Consider the following 15,434-nt stretch of genomic DNA (forward strand, 5'->3'; position numbering starts at 1 on the left):
CATTATTTCTATGTAAATTATTCTCACATCTGTATATCCAGATGATCCTTAAATGTCTCCTGAGTTTGAGTCCCATGGAAATTTCAGACTAGATACTAGACATCTCAAAATATACCTGCCGAAATCAAAATTAATCAGTCTTCTTTCTCCCAAAACTCAATTCTCTGTAAACATCCCTATTACCATCAAGATACATCATTTTTCCTAAACACCCAGGTTCATTCCTAAACACCCAGGTTCATAGTCTGAGGTTTACCTAAACCTTAACTAATCACTTTTTCCCACCCCATTTCTCTCCACTATCTTATTTCAGTTCCTAACATCTCCTGAAAGTATTGACTTAGACCTTTGAGTGAGTTCTTATCCTGCCACTAGACCCAGAAGACTGTGGAGGAGTGAGGGTGGTGACTTTGCACAACTCTCCTTCACTTAAATTCAATATGGCATCACCTTCCCTGATGTCATGGTCCTTTTTCAGAAGAAAGGACAAACAATTCTTATGTATATATAGGGATATCTATCTATCTATCTATCTATCTACTTACCCTGACAAAGAATTAGAAACTGATGAGGTACCCATCAATCAGTGAGTGACTGAACAAGTAATGGTATATTAACATGATAGAAAATATTCTAGAATAGAAATAGTTGTTTTTAGAGAAACATGACAATAGAGTGAAGTGAACAACATTTATAATAACAATATTTTAAAAAAGCAAATAACATTGAAAGACTTAGGATCACTTGATTAATGCAGTAACTAACCACAGAGTGAGACTTTTTCTTGACAAGGTCAATGAGGGAATTTTTTTTTGTTTGAACATACATGTGTGAAGCAAGGGAATTTTTATTTTTTTCTTTCTCGGTGTAGAGCTGAGGAGATGGGAAATAAAAGATAAAATGAATTTTCATTAAAGTAAATTTTAATTTAAAAAAATGGTCCTTTGTTTTCTGAAAGAAATGTTATGGTCATTAACAAAGTTTTGCAATTTTCCAGAAGTAATTTAGTTAACTCTTCTATTTAATTCCAGAACAAACTGGATGTGCAGTTTTCTTGTTGTCTAAAACTTTGATGAATTAGTTTTATAGGTTGTTCATCTAAATGTATGTACTAATTCCCTATGTATATAGTCAAATCAAACTCTTTTAAGTGGTTATGGATCTCTTCCAAGAGCTTCTCCAGTGTTCCAGGGCTTGAGGCAACCAAGCACAATGTCATTCGCAAACAGAACATCTAAAGACCTTATTATCTATTTCATATTCCTCTTTAACTTAAAAACTACAATGAATCTCTGCCATGACAGTGGCAAACAACTTTGTTAAGCATATTCCACCTTATTTGATGTCTTGTGTCTTGCTAATGAACAGATGTTTCCTAAACAAAGAACTTTTGTTTATTTTATCTTCTATGTAATCTTGAATAATTTCACTGTTTAGGTAGAAAATAATATTTTATACTTATTTAGAATAAGGAAGTGACAAACTAACTAACCAGGAGGCTATTTCAATAATCCAGACATGAGGTAATGAGAGCCTGAACCAAGGTGCTAGCAATTTCAAAAGAGAGGTATAATCAAGAGATGTAAAAGGTCAAATGTATAGGTCTTGGCATGAGATTGGAAGTAGGGTATGAAGGAGAGTGTGTGAGGAACTGAAGACACATAGGTTGTGAATCTCTGGAAACTAGGTGAATGTTGGGATTTTTGATAGAAATAGGAAAGATTGGAGGAGGGCAAGATTTAGGGGAGAAAATGTGTTCAATTTTGGACATAATGAATTTAATGTGTCTACTGGAAATCCAGGTCAAGATATGTGAAAAGCAGTTGGAGATTTCAGCTTGATAGTAAACAGAAAGGTAAGGGTTGGATAAGTAGATTTAAGAATTATCAGATCTTTGGTGACTTTGGAGAGAGAAGTTTTGATTAAGCAATGAGGCCAGAAACAGAATGCAGAGATTTCTGAAAAGACTTAAGAGGAGAGAAAGCAGTTGTAAGCAATGGACTTACTTCAAGAAATTTAACCATGAAGAGAAGGAGAGAAACCAGATAACAAAAAGATGGAAACTTTGGCTTATTTGGGGCAGACTTTGCCAGTATATAAGAAGAGAACTAATATTAGAGACAGTGGTGATGATGGTGGGGGTAATTTTCTGGAAAGGATATGAGGAAATTGAATCAAAGATGCATGCAGAGGGGTTTGCCTTGGCCAGAGGGCCCACTTATCTAAGTGAGATGGGGGAATGAAGGGAGAAGTAGTAGGGGAGAGTGTCTGAATGACATGAGATCAAGAAGGGAAAAGGAGATGAAGCTCTTGGTGAATGGTCTTAATTTTCTTTCCTTTCTTCTCTCCTTCATTCCTTTTTTCTTCCCTCCTTCCTTCATTTTCTTTCTTTCTTTCTTTCTTTCTTTCTTCCTTCCTTCCTTCCTTCCTTCCTTCCTTCCTTTCTTTCTTTCTTTCTTTCTTTCTTTCTTTCTTTCTTTCTTTCTTTCTTTCTTTCTTAGAATGAGACAATGTCCTTAGCTAAGATACTGAGGACCTAATATAGGTTGTAAGAAGAAGAGTTTCAGAAAAGATGAAAATATTTGAAATAGTCATAGCAATGAGTAAGAGAGTAAATTGAATTGGTGAAGCATTAAGGTATTGCTAATGTAATTGCTAAAGTAATGCAGTGAGGTTTCATTGAGATTAGCTAACAAATTTTTAGTGGAGTCAATCAATGTGGTTTTGTGATTTTTTTTCTAGCTTTGTTCAGTAGAAGACCTAAAGGATACAGATGGTGGGAATGAGTAATACAGAGTTTTAATTTGCTAAGGCATGATCAGTGATAGAATAAGAAGGAAAAAAATTCTAGACTAGATGATACCTATTAGTAGAGTTAAACTGGTTCACCAAGAGGTCATGAATAGTAAGAGAGGAGAGTATAGTCATTATAGGATAATGATCTCAGAAAGAACTGAGGGATAAACAGAATGGAATTCTTGATGTGGTCAAGGAACAAGATTAGAGGCATGCTAGTGGAATAATTGTGGCTAATCTTGCAATAAAGGTATATATATATATATATATATATGTATATATATATATATATATATATATATATATATATATATATATATTTAGAGAGTTGTCTAATGCAGGGATCAACAAAATTCCTCTAAAGGTGAGCCTAAAAACTATAGATTGTGGTTTGTGCTTTGCTGACCTCCTAAGCATAAAGTGCTGAAAGTTTAAGAGACTTGTCCAGGGACACATATATGTATCCAGGAATAAAACTGGAACTCAAGTCTTCCTGTATCTGCAGCTGCCCCTCATCATAAACTTTGAAGTTCCATGAAAATGTTACCTATTAACATTATATAGTTTAAACATACTCCTTCTCATCTTGTTTCCATTACCCATATGCTTAGCAACTCCTTTTTATAAATATTGAGGGAGGTAACTGTAGCCCTAGCCCCATCTGAATTGTCACAAGTTCTGAGTTTACTGTAAATGTTTCACTCCTGTTAGTAGAAGGCATGATTTTTGGCAGAAGCTTCTTTCAGCCCAACCCTGGGCCATGGGTTTAGCTCTGCTTCTAAAAGGAGAATACATTTAATAGAAACAAAATAGCTAATGTATGAGGTACAGGCTGGTCGGCAAATCATTAAACCATCAGAATTTCATCTGGAGTGGAGAGAGAGAGAGAGAGAGAGAGAGAGAGAGAGAGAGAGAGAGAGAGAGAGAGAGAGAGAGAATAAGCTGAATGGCCTATATCCTTGTGTGTGCCAACAGCCATCTGCTGGCATTTTGATGCTTCAGGTGTCCCTCTCTTCTCTTTTCCATACAGAAGTTCTGTGAAACTGGGTCTGGCTGGCACTCCCTCTCTACCAGCACTTAAATAAAACTTGTTGCTAGAAACACTGAAACTTTCCACTGTTTGCTTTAGGTCTGACTTTTGTGGGAAATATAAAAAAGGCAAGCCTGTCGTTTCAGCTTCTTGTTCCTAACCTTTGTCACATTTCTTTTCTTTCTTCACAGGAGGAACCTTCAGTTTAGATATACTGAGTCATCTCATGGGCCACAACTCTTTGGAGATGCTTTGTTTTGTTATTTTTAGTTGTTTCAGTCATGTCTGACTCTTTGTGATCTGATATAGGGCTTTCTTGGCAAAGATACTGGAGTAGTTTGCCTTTTCCTTCTCCAGCTCATATTACTGATGTAGAAACTGAGGCAAACAGGGTTAAGTGACTTGCCCAGGGCCACACAGCTAGTAAGTGCCTGAATCCAGATATGAACTGTCTCTAGATCGATCCCATGCTCCATTCACTGCACCATCTAGCTGCCCCTCTCCCTTGAAGAGGTTAAAATGTCAGAATCTGATGAGACCACAGAAGTCAATTAGTCTCACTTAAAGCTAAAGTAGGTATTCTCTTCAGTACATAAATTTTTAAACATAATGAAGTAAGTTGCATTTTAAAATGAAGCTTTAATTGAAAGTTCAATGAGACCAGGGAATTCAATAAGCAGAGGTGAGGAAGGAGAACATTCTCCAATACAAAAAGCAGATATAGAAGCTCCGACTTGAGAGGGAAGTAATGTATAATTAAACCCCAAAGCATATGAAACTGGCTGACTTAACAAACACCAACCTAGATGGCCAATTCCGTTTTAGACAAAGGTCACCTCTTCAGAGACTGTAAATTGAGGAGGATAATTTCAAGGGAGTGTGAGAGAGAGGAGAAGGTGAGAAGGGGGACTTCATGGCAAATGGTCTCCATTTTCTCGGTAAAATGTGAGATTTGGTCTTCAGGTGAGAGGATAGAAAGAATGATACCATGAGAAATTGGAGGAGAGAAGACAAAGTTTGGAATAGTCACAGTAGAAAGGTGATATGAAAGAGACATTATGGGGGTCAGAATCAGTAAAACTTGATCCTCCTTAAATGAGGCAGCTGAGGGAGAAAAGAATACTTCATCTTTAAAATGAGGACACAGACCTATGTTTTTCCAAAGGTCCTTAATAGTTTTAAAAATTTATAAATTTTTATTTATAAGAAAAAAATTATGTACTCAGTTCAGTTTTGCCTCAGACTTTAGGTACAATTTTGACTCCTGCCAGGGAAAATTCCAGGAGTCAAAGATGATCAATTTGTCAAATTGGCTTAATTTGGTCTTCTCTTGGAAGCAGTGCTTAACCAACTTGATACATTGGTCCCAGGTCTTCCTGGCTTCTAGTCAAGCTTTCTATCAATCATACCACACTCCACACTTTTTAGTTGTCATTTCTAAATATTGATTTGGCATGTTCATTCAGACATGCTGGTAGCAACTTAAATATAATCAAAGACAACTTTTTTTTGCCTTTGTATCCTTACCACCCATTAGAATTCCTTTCAAACTGCAGGTATTTCATTCTCTTCTAAATTACATTCTCCTTGGTCAGCTCCTATGGCTTCACCTACCAAATCTATCAAGATGTCTCCTAGCCCTATAAATTCAGCCATATATCTTATATTACATATATAATAGAACATTTATATATTCTCTTTCTTGAGTTACAGTCCAATGCGACATACTCCTCACTGAACAATTTGAGCTACATCACATGTAAGCATCTCTTTCAATATAAACAGAATTCGTTATTTATAGTTGTATCTCAAGTCTCTGTCCTGGTGCCTCTATTCTCTCTAAATTTTTTATTTTCTGTTAGGTTCCAGGGATTCAATTATCTCTGTGCAGATGTATTCCTCAATCCATCTGACCTTAATCTTGTCTTAATCATGTTCAATGCCTATAAGGATATTTCAAACTGGATATCCTGTAGGCATCTCAAATCTCACATGTCCAAAGCAGACCTCATTACCTTTCTGAAATTTCATATTCTAAACTTAACAAATACAAACAAGATGGTCAATTCCAGAAAGAGAAGATCACTAATGTAGCTGCCAATCTGATCAACACACCATTTGCTTCTCCTTTATAGTATACCAAAAATTTTGTATACTATTTTTTATTTTTATTTTTTGCAAAGCAGTGGGGTTAAGTGACTTGCCTAAAGTCACACATCTAGGCAATTGTTAAGTGTCTGATTCAGGATTTGAACTCAGGTCTTCTGGACTCCAGGGCCAGTGTTCTGTCTACTTTGCCACCTACTTGCCCCCATTATGCTATTTTTAAAACTGCCATGCTTGCTTACATTTCCTACTGATCCCTCTTCTATTATTTTCTGTGAATTAAATTAAATTTCTATGTACTCATTCTTTTTTAGACCCCAACCAAAATTCATGATCTCCATAAAGTCTTCCCCAACTCTTTAAAATAGCATCTATAGTTTATGTAATAAAAATTGGCACTTGATTTCATTCTATCTTGCCACGTTTTGTTAAATATGTAGCTATGTCCTGTGAGAAAATGACTTATCTAAGATCATATGAGTAATAGTTAGAAGAGTTAGAATTTAAAACTTGAATCTGAGACTCTGGATCCACTGGTCTTTCCACTATATCATTCCACTTCCCTTAGCCCTTTAAACTTTGCAAGGTACTTTATTCAAAACAACTATATATGTAAGGGCTTCCCTAGAAATCCAATTTCTAGCCACCAGCTACTTCTTGTCATTTCCTCTTCCCTTGCTGTGGATCAGAAACTGTCTGCTTGCATATACTACAATATCAAAACATCATATGATTTCCTTCAAACTATGTTATATACTCTGAAATCTATATAAAAATTTACTCATGTGGTAATTAGAGTGGGGAGAATTGCCATTTCTATGAAACTGAATTAGAAATAGGAATTCAAAAAACAAAAATAAATGAACACTGGATAAAGAATTTTGAACAATAGAATATATTCCCTAGGGAATAAGGCTGTGATAAGTCTTAATCTTTATACATAAACTAGGAACATTGTTTATACTGAAATTGATAGAATACTGACTCTACAGCTGAATGAACTTAAGTATTCAGTTTTTAGACTCTGTTGTGCTTTAAACTCCTTAGCTTTAAAGTGATGATAACAATAATTTCACTACCTGCTCCATATGGTTGCAAGGAAAATATTCTGTAATCTTAAAAGTACTGTATAAGTAAAAGCTATTAGTGTTAAAATATGTATAAATGGCAGTCAAGGATGAGATTAGCTAATTGAGTGTGTAAGGCTTAAGATGATAAGATGATAATGCTATGTGTGGGTTAGAGAGAATCTTGAATTTGGAATGCTTTCTATTTCCTTGTAGTTCAAAAGAGTTTTCCAGTCCTATAGGAATCTTGGTTGGAAAAATCTCTTTCCAATCAAATTAAATGGTATTTTTGCTTCTGGCAAAAGCAACATCTGTTCTTGCAAGATCCTGGCAGCTGAGGGCACAGGTGTACAAATGCATACCAAATAAATGTAAAGTCATAATATGATATTTCATAGCAACAAAAAAATGCTGAGTTCTAAGTGAAGAATTATAGAATGGTGTGATTAAAAGAGAAAATGCATCAGGATACAGGAGACCTGAGTACTCTGGCTTCTTTTGCAAGTTTTAAGTAGGGATAACTTCTTGTCTCCCTTTGTAATCAATCCATATAGCATTAAGGTATCTAAAAGATTTCCTAGAAGATGAGGTGGATGTTCTATGGATCATTAATCATTGTATCTTTAGCACCTATGATAATATCTGATACATAGCAGGTACGCAAAAAGTGTTTATTGAATTGAATTGTGAATTTATAGGAGAATATAAGTGAGAGATGTATAAGATAGGCAGGCATGAATGAGTTCTGATTGCATTACTTAAAATAATATCTAAGGGCAGCTCAGAGACACAATGTATGATAGAGTAGCAGCCCTGGAGTCAGGAGGACCAGAGTTCAAATCAGACTTCAGAAACTTAATAATTGCTTAGCCGTGTGACCTTGGGCAAGTCACTTAACCCCATTGCCTCAAATAAATACAAATTTCAAAAAAAGAAAATCTGCAATATAATATCATAGATCTATCAAAGGGGCAGAGTTGAGAGCATCATAGAGCTATCAAAGGGTAATCTTAAAATAAAAAATAATAAATTACATTTAAACAGATCTTACTGGACTGGGGTGCTTTGGGAAAGTGTCATTAAGTGGTGGAACTCAGGAGAGAGATCTGTGTATCTTGTCCTAAAGGGAAAAAGTGCCCCAGAATTCACATTTACAGAGTCACACTTTGGTTGTGGTGCCATGGGTTCCACTCAAACTTTCTTTCCTGAGTCTAGACCTAATGAGAAATTCAGTTCTGAGACTGGTGGAGCCAAAAGCTGGAAGGAATCTGGGGCTGAATTTTTGGACTAGAGGCATTTTAATTATTTCCTGCAGGTTGGCAGAATTTATTTTCCAGAAGTGTCTTGATATATTTAAACAACTTCATGGACTCATAATGTATCCATTCCATACAGAGCTCAGGTTTTTGAAATTGTACATACTATATGTCCTAAGACTTCTACAAGCCTTTAACATAAACCCAGATTACCTTTGCCTTTTAGTTTATTTTTAAGGAATAATGATGAAAATAAAAATAACATTTATATAGTGCATTAAAATGCATAAAATCTATTTGAAATACAAGATACAAAGCATTGCATTTGAGCATCACTTTATTTTGGGAGTAGGTATTGCATTTATTTTTATTCCTATTTTATATTTGAGGAAACTTAGACTCAGAAAAATGAAATTAGTTGCCTGGGTCACATGGTAGATATAGTGATGTATATTATACATGTGTGTATTTGTATATATACAGAAGTATATATATATATATATATATATATATATATATACATATCTGTATGTATAGATGTGTAAATCTAAAACTAGAATTCCAACCTAGTTCAAAAAAGCATAGGATTTAGAATTGAAAGTCTTATTTCCTTTATTTTTTTCCTAAATCTTTTTCCTAGAGTTCTTTACCTGGATCTCTGGTCTGACTCTATCACATGTAATCTCAAGAAATCAGGATCTAATTCAAAGATATGAATACCTATTAAGCATTTACTCTGTGTAAAACACTAATCCAGATATAAGATTAAGATAAAAGTGAAACAGTCCTTGATCACAATGAACTTTCATTTTGGGGCAGGAAGACATGAATGATGAGGATGTGACATCACATTTCACAGATAAATATAGAATAATTTCAAATGAGTACTCATTTATTACAGGAAGATGAGGAAAGGTAGGAAGAGGCATCTGGATTGATACTTGAAGGAAGTCAGGGACTCTAAAAGGTGGAAGAGAGAAAGAAGTGCATGACAGGTTCTAGGGGATAACCTATAAATGCAAAAACAGATAGGAGATGGCATGACAACTATTATGAAGAGAAAGTTGATCATTTGGCTGAAAAATAGAATATATGAAAGCTATTAATAGGAAATGCATTTGGAAAAATATGCAGGGGACAGTTTGATGATATTGTATAGAAGGCTTATATTGAGAAAGGGTGGCTAGAGCACCTTCGAGGTCCCTCTGAAATCAGAGATTCTGTGTTAGTAGTGTGCTAACAATTTGGCAGTATGGTTTGTCTTCACTGAAGAATGTATTCTCCGAGGAATAAGTAGCCTTCAGGGGCAATGTCTGAGATTTTAATGTTAACAGCAGATGAGTAATGTTCATTCTAGGTCAGGATTCCCTTGTGGTGCTCTCTAGTAATCCCAGACAGATGAATTCATTTTTTTCTTTCTCATTTTACATATGTGTAAACAGAGGCTGAGAGAGGTTAAATGAGCTAGCAAATATCTGAGGTAGTTGATGCATAGGGAGGAATTATCTGATGAAAGGAAATAGCTGTAGATCTTTTTTTATTTAAAAAATATCAGAAGGATACTATTTTTCACTTTCTTTTTTTGTTTATCTTCTTGTACAATATGAGTAATGTAGAAATTGTTTTAAAACACATATAAAACCTATATTGGATTGCTTACTGTCTCAGGTTCATGAGAGGAAGGAGGGAGAGAAGGAGAGATTTAGAATTCAAAACTTTTTTTAATGTCAAAAATGGAATTTACTTGATAGAGGAGCCGGGAGCCAAGATAGCAGAGTGACTTTTTGCTACACAATGCTAATTGAAGACTCTACCTAGACATTAAAGGTACAGATCTCACCAAAAAAAGAAAATATCAAAGCAAATTTTCAACTGTAGACATCACTGGAAGATCTTCAATGAAGGCCTATCTATTGGGGGGAGGGGAAGTAAAATCCAGCTAGGCAAGAGAGCAGTTAAAGTCAGAGAGAGGTTTTTAGTCATGGTGTGGTCCAGGTCCTGGCAGCTAGACAATAGCAGAGGTCCCAGCAGCTAGAAAGCAAGCCAGCAGGGAAGGCCCCAATCCCAGGCAAACTTTGAACCCTGGGTACACTGGGGCAAAAGACAGGAATGGGTTAGAAACAAAGGACTGCATAGGCAGGAGCCTGGACATAAAGTAGGAAACAAATCTGTGCATAGGCAACATCTTGGCCAATGATAAGCCAGATCAGACCTCAGTTCTAGCTTTTTAGCTTGGGTCTATCCTTGCTATACCTCAGGAGCAGAGTTCAATCAAATGAGCCAAAAAAAATTGAAAAGAGCACTTACCCATTGAAAACTACTATGCAGATAGCCATGATAAAAATGCCACCTCAGAAGAAGAAAACTGTAACAAATTACCTACATGGGAAGTCTCTAAGGAGTGTCTGAATTAGACATAAATCCAAAACCTCATAGAAGAGTTCAAAAAACATTTTAAAAACCAAAGAAGAGGGAAGAAGAAAAATGGAAAAAAGAAATGAGAGCCTTGCAGAAAAACTATGAAAAATTTATCAAAGAAATATATTACCTTAAAAGTAAAATTAACTGGAAAAAGGAATGCAACTCTTCAAAAAACAAAATTGAACAACATATGTCAAAATTTACCATGTACTAGAATATAAAAACCTTATAATCAAATGCAGAAATGTAGAAATAATAAATGCATGATTTTCAGATACAATAAAAGTTACATGTAATAAAGGGCCATGGAAAGATAAACCAAAAATTATCTGGGAACTAAACTTAATTTTAAAGAACAAGTGGATCAAACAATAAATCATAAAAAACATCATTTTATCCAAGAAAATTATAACAATAAGACATCATGCCAAAATTTATAGGATGAAGCCAAAGCAATTTTTAGGGAAAATTTTATATTTCTATATGCTTATATGAAAAAATAGAGAAAGAGGAGATCAATGAATTGGATACACAACTATTAAAGATCCCCAATTAAATATCAAATTTGAAATTCTGAAAATCAAAGGAGAGATTTATTAATAAAATTGAAAAGTAAACCATTGATCTAATAAAATGAATTGGTTTTATAAAAAACAATAAAACAAATAAATCTTTAGTTAATTTGATTAAAAAAGAAAACTAAATTACTAGTATCAAAAATGAAAAGAGTAAACTCACCATCAATACATAGGAAATTAAAGAGATAATTCAGGGCTATTTTGCTCAACTGTAAGCCAATAAATTTGATAACCTGTACAGAAGTACAAACTTCCCAGATTAGCAGAAGAGGAAATAAATGTTTAGATCATCCCATTTCAGAAAAAGAAATTGAAGAAACCATCAATCATCTTCCTAAGAAAAATTCTCTGGTTCCAGATGGATTTACAAGTGAATTCTACCCAAACATTTAAGGAACAATTAATTGCAATGCTACAAAAACTATTTTAAAAAGGAGGAGCAGTTCTGTCAAATTCCTTTTTATGACCAATATTGTGCAGATAACTAAACCAGGAAGAACCAAAACAAAGTTACAGACCAATCCTCTTAATGAACATTGATGCAAAAATCTTAAATCAAATAAATAAATATGAAATAAAAATAAAAATTTAGCAAATTTTAGCAAATTTAGCAAAAAAAGCCATAGTTAGTTCTTATTGGGAATAAATCCATCATGATCAGATAGGATTTATACAGGTGGGCAAGGATAGTTCAATATTAGTAAAACACTTAACATAATTGAACAATCAATAATAAAACCAACAGAAAATATATGATTATTTCAATATATGCTGAAAAAATCTTTGACAAAATACAAGTCTATTCCTATTTAAATGCTAAATAGTAAAGGAATAAATGGATTTTTCCTTAAAATAATAAGCAGTATCTATCTAAAACCAACAAATATATGTAAAGGGGATAAATAAGAGCATTTCCAATAAGATTAGGGGTAAAACACGGATGCCCATTATCACTATTTTATTCAATATAGTATTGGAAATCTTAGCTTTAACAATAAGAGAAGAAAAAGAACTTGAAGGAATTAGAGTTGGCAATGAGGAAGCAAAACTTTCACTCTTTGTAGATGATCATAGAGAACCTAAGAAAATCATCTGAAAAACTTGAAACAATAAATTCAGCCAAGTAGTAGGATATAAAATAAGCCCATATAAATCATCAGCATTTAATTCTGAACATAAAAAAACCCAAGGGCAAGAGATAGCAGAAATTCCATTTAAAGAAACTGTAGGCCATATAAAATACTTGGGAATCTATCTCCTGAGACAAACTCAAAAACTGTAGGAACACAATTACAAAACACTCTTCATACAAAGTCAGATCTAAACAATTAAAAAATATCAATTGCTTATGGTTAGGTCAAGTTAATATAATAAAAATGACAATTCTAATCAAATTATTTATTCAGTGCCAAACCAATCAAACTACCAAATAACTATTTTACAGAGCTGGAAAAAATAGTAACAAAATTAATCTGGAGCAACAAAAAGGATAAGAATATCAAATGAACCAAGAAAAAAATGTAAAGGAAGGTGGCCTAGTTGTACTAGATCTAAAACATAAAGGGACAGTCATCTACCTCATACTAGTTAAGAAATAGAGGAATGGACTAGGATAGGTACAAAGGAAACAGTAGCAAATGACTATAGCAATCTACTATTTGTCAACCCAAAGACATTAGCTTCTGGGAAAGAACTTTCTATCTGACAAAAATAGTAGAGCAAAAACTAGGCACAGACTCACATCTCACGCCTTATATCAAAATGTCAAAATGGGTACAAGATTTAGACATAAAGGGCAATACTATAGATCGATTAACAGATCAAGAAATTGTCAGATCTGTGGAAAGGGGAGATATTTGTGGGGGAAAAAGAAAATGATTTTGACTATATTAAATTAAAAGTTTTTGCATTAAAAGAACTAGTGTTGCCAAGATTAGAAGGAAAACAGAAAGTTGGGGAACAATTTTCACAACTAGGGTTCTGATGATCTCATTTATAAAATATATAGAGAATTGAATCAATTTATAAGGTTACAAGTCATTACCCAATTGTTATATAGTCAAAGGATATGAACAGGTAATTTTCAAATGAAGAAATTAAAGTTATATATGATCATAGGAAAAATGCTCCAAATCATTACTAATTAGAAAAAGGGAATTAAAACAACTATGAGCTACTATCTCACATCTATCATATTGGTTAAGATGACAAAAAGGGGAAAATTCTCATTGTTGGAGAGGTTGTGGGAGGATTGGGATCCTGATACATTATTGTTGGAGTTGTGAACTGATCCAACCATTCTGGAGAGCAATATGGAATTATGACCAAAGTGCAATAAAACTGATCATAACCTTTCTAGACCTATATCCAGAAGAAATAACACAAAATAGGAAAAGTTCTACATGTTTTAAAATATTCATAGCAGACTTTTTCTAGTGGAAAAGAATTGGAAATTGAGGGAATGCACATAAATTGGGGAATGATTGAACAAGTATGGTAGATGCATGTTATGGTGTACTATTGTTCTATAAGAAACCATGAATGGGGGCAGCTAGGTGGAGCAGTGGATAGAACACTGGCCCTGGAGTCAGGAGGACCTGAGTTCAAATCCAGTATCAAACACTTAATAATTGCCTAGCTGTGTGACTTTGGAAAAGTCACTTAACCCCATTGCCTTAAAATAAAAAACGTTTTTCAAAAAGCCATGAATGGTCAGATTCTAAAGAATCTTTGAATGAATTACAGGATCTGATGCTGAGCAAAGAGAGCATTACCAAAAGAACATTGTGCACATTAATAACAACATTGTGATTTGATCAACTTTGATGGATGCAGCTCTTCTCAGCAGCTCAGAGAGCTAGAACAATCCTGGGAGACCTGTTGTGGACAATGCTATCCACATCCAGATGAAGAAAAACAAATGAAAACAAGGAACCCCCCCCAAAAAAAGCCCAAAGAACAAAACTCTACAGACTCTGAATGAACATTATATTCACTTTTTAAAAATTTCTCTTACGTTGTACCTTCCTGTCTCAAGGTTTTCTTTCTTTTCCTTTTGTCCTAATTGCTCATATAGAAAATAACTAATCTGTTAACATGTTAAACACAAATGTGTATGTATGATATTCACCTGAGTGTTTGCCACTGAGGAGAGTGGTGTGGGAAGGAAGGATGGAAGGAAATTATGTAACTTGTAAATATGCAGATATATGTATATGAGTATTGAAAAACTTTCATAACATGTAATTAGAAAAATAAGAAAAATTATCAATTGGAAAAAATGCCAAAAACTTCTTAACAAATAATTGGAAAAAATAAAATATTATTTAAAATATCTTTTCAGTTCAGTAAACATTTATTAGTATCAAGGAACTATGTATGACCTAAGAGATCAAATAACAAAATATGATACCATACTAATCCTGAAGGAAATTCATAAGTAAATAAATAACAGAATGACAGAAAAAAAAAGATATTTCAGAAAAAGATGCTACTTTGCATGAGGGTTTTCAGGGGGTTTCATGGACAAGATGGTACCTAACCTCGTCCATGAAAAGAGTGATTTCCAAAGGCAAGAATGAAAAGGTGCAGAGGACAATTGTAAATACATGTAGGAGGGAGAAAGGAGGTCAAAATAGGGGGGAATATTATTTCTAAAGTCATCTGGCCATCTCTGATGACTGTCTTGCTATACTTGGTCAAAACTCTAGAAATGGTCCTATGGCTATCACTCAGTTGGTGCATTATATTGATATCATTTGGCAGCTAGGCAGTGAAGTCGATAGCATGCCAGGCCCGGAATTAGAAGATTCATCTTTCTGAGTTCAAATCTGTCCTTGCACATTTACTAGCTGTGAGGCCCAGTGCAAGTCATCTAACCTTGTTTGCCTCAGTTTCCTCGACTGTAAAAGTAGCTGGAGAAGGAAAGGGCAAGCCATTCCAGCATCTTTGACAAGGAAACCCTAAATGGGGTCCTGGAGAGACAGACATGATTGATGGCAATATTTGCTTCTTGGGTCACTAGCAAGGAAAAGCTATTTGGGAAGTAGCTAGTAGTTTAGTTTGATTGCAAACTATTTGCAATAACCTGTTAAAATCCTTTTTAAGCAGTAGCAATCCTGAAATCATCTTTCCAAATTTTATACAACCAGTCAAGGACAAAGTAATGGGAAAATGGAAA

General features: G+C 34.3%; 1 protein-coding gene across 2 annotated transcripts in view; it reads right to left on the reverse strand.

The window, feature by feature from the left end:
• ANTXR1 (ANTXR cell adhesion molecule 1) overlaps positions 1-15,434 on the reverse strand; it is a 303,869-nt gene that overhangs the window by 166,087 nt on the left and 122,348 nt on the right. The window lies entirely within an intron of this gene.

Source organism: Macrotis lagotis, chromosome 1 (assembly GCF_037893015.1).
Source record: "Macrotis lagotis isolate mMagLag1 chromosome 1, bilby.v1.9.chrom.fasta, whole genome shotgun sequence".
NCBI classification, from domain to species: domain Eukaryota; kingdom Metazoa; phylum Chordata; class Mammalia; order Peramelemorphia; family Peramelidae; genus Macrotis; species Macrotis lagotis.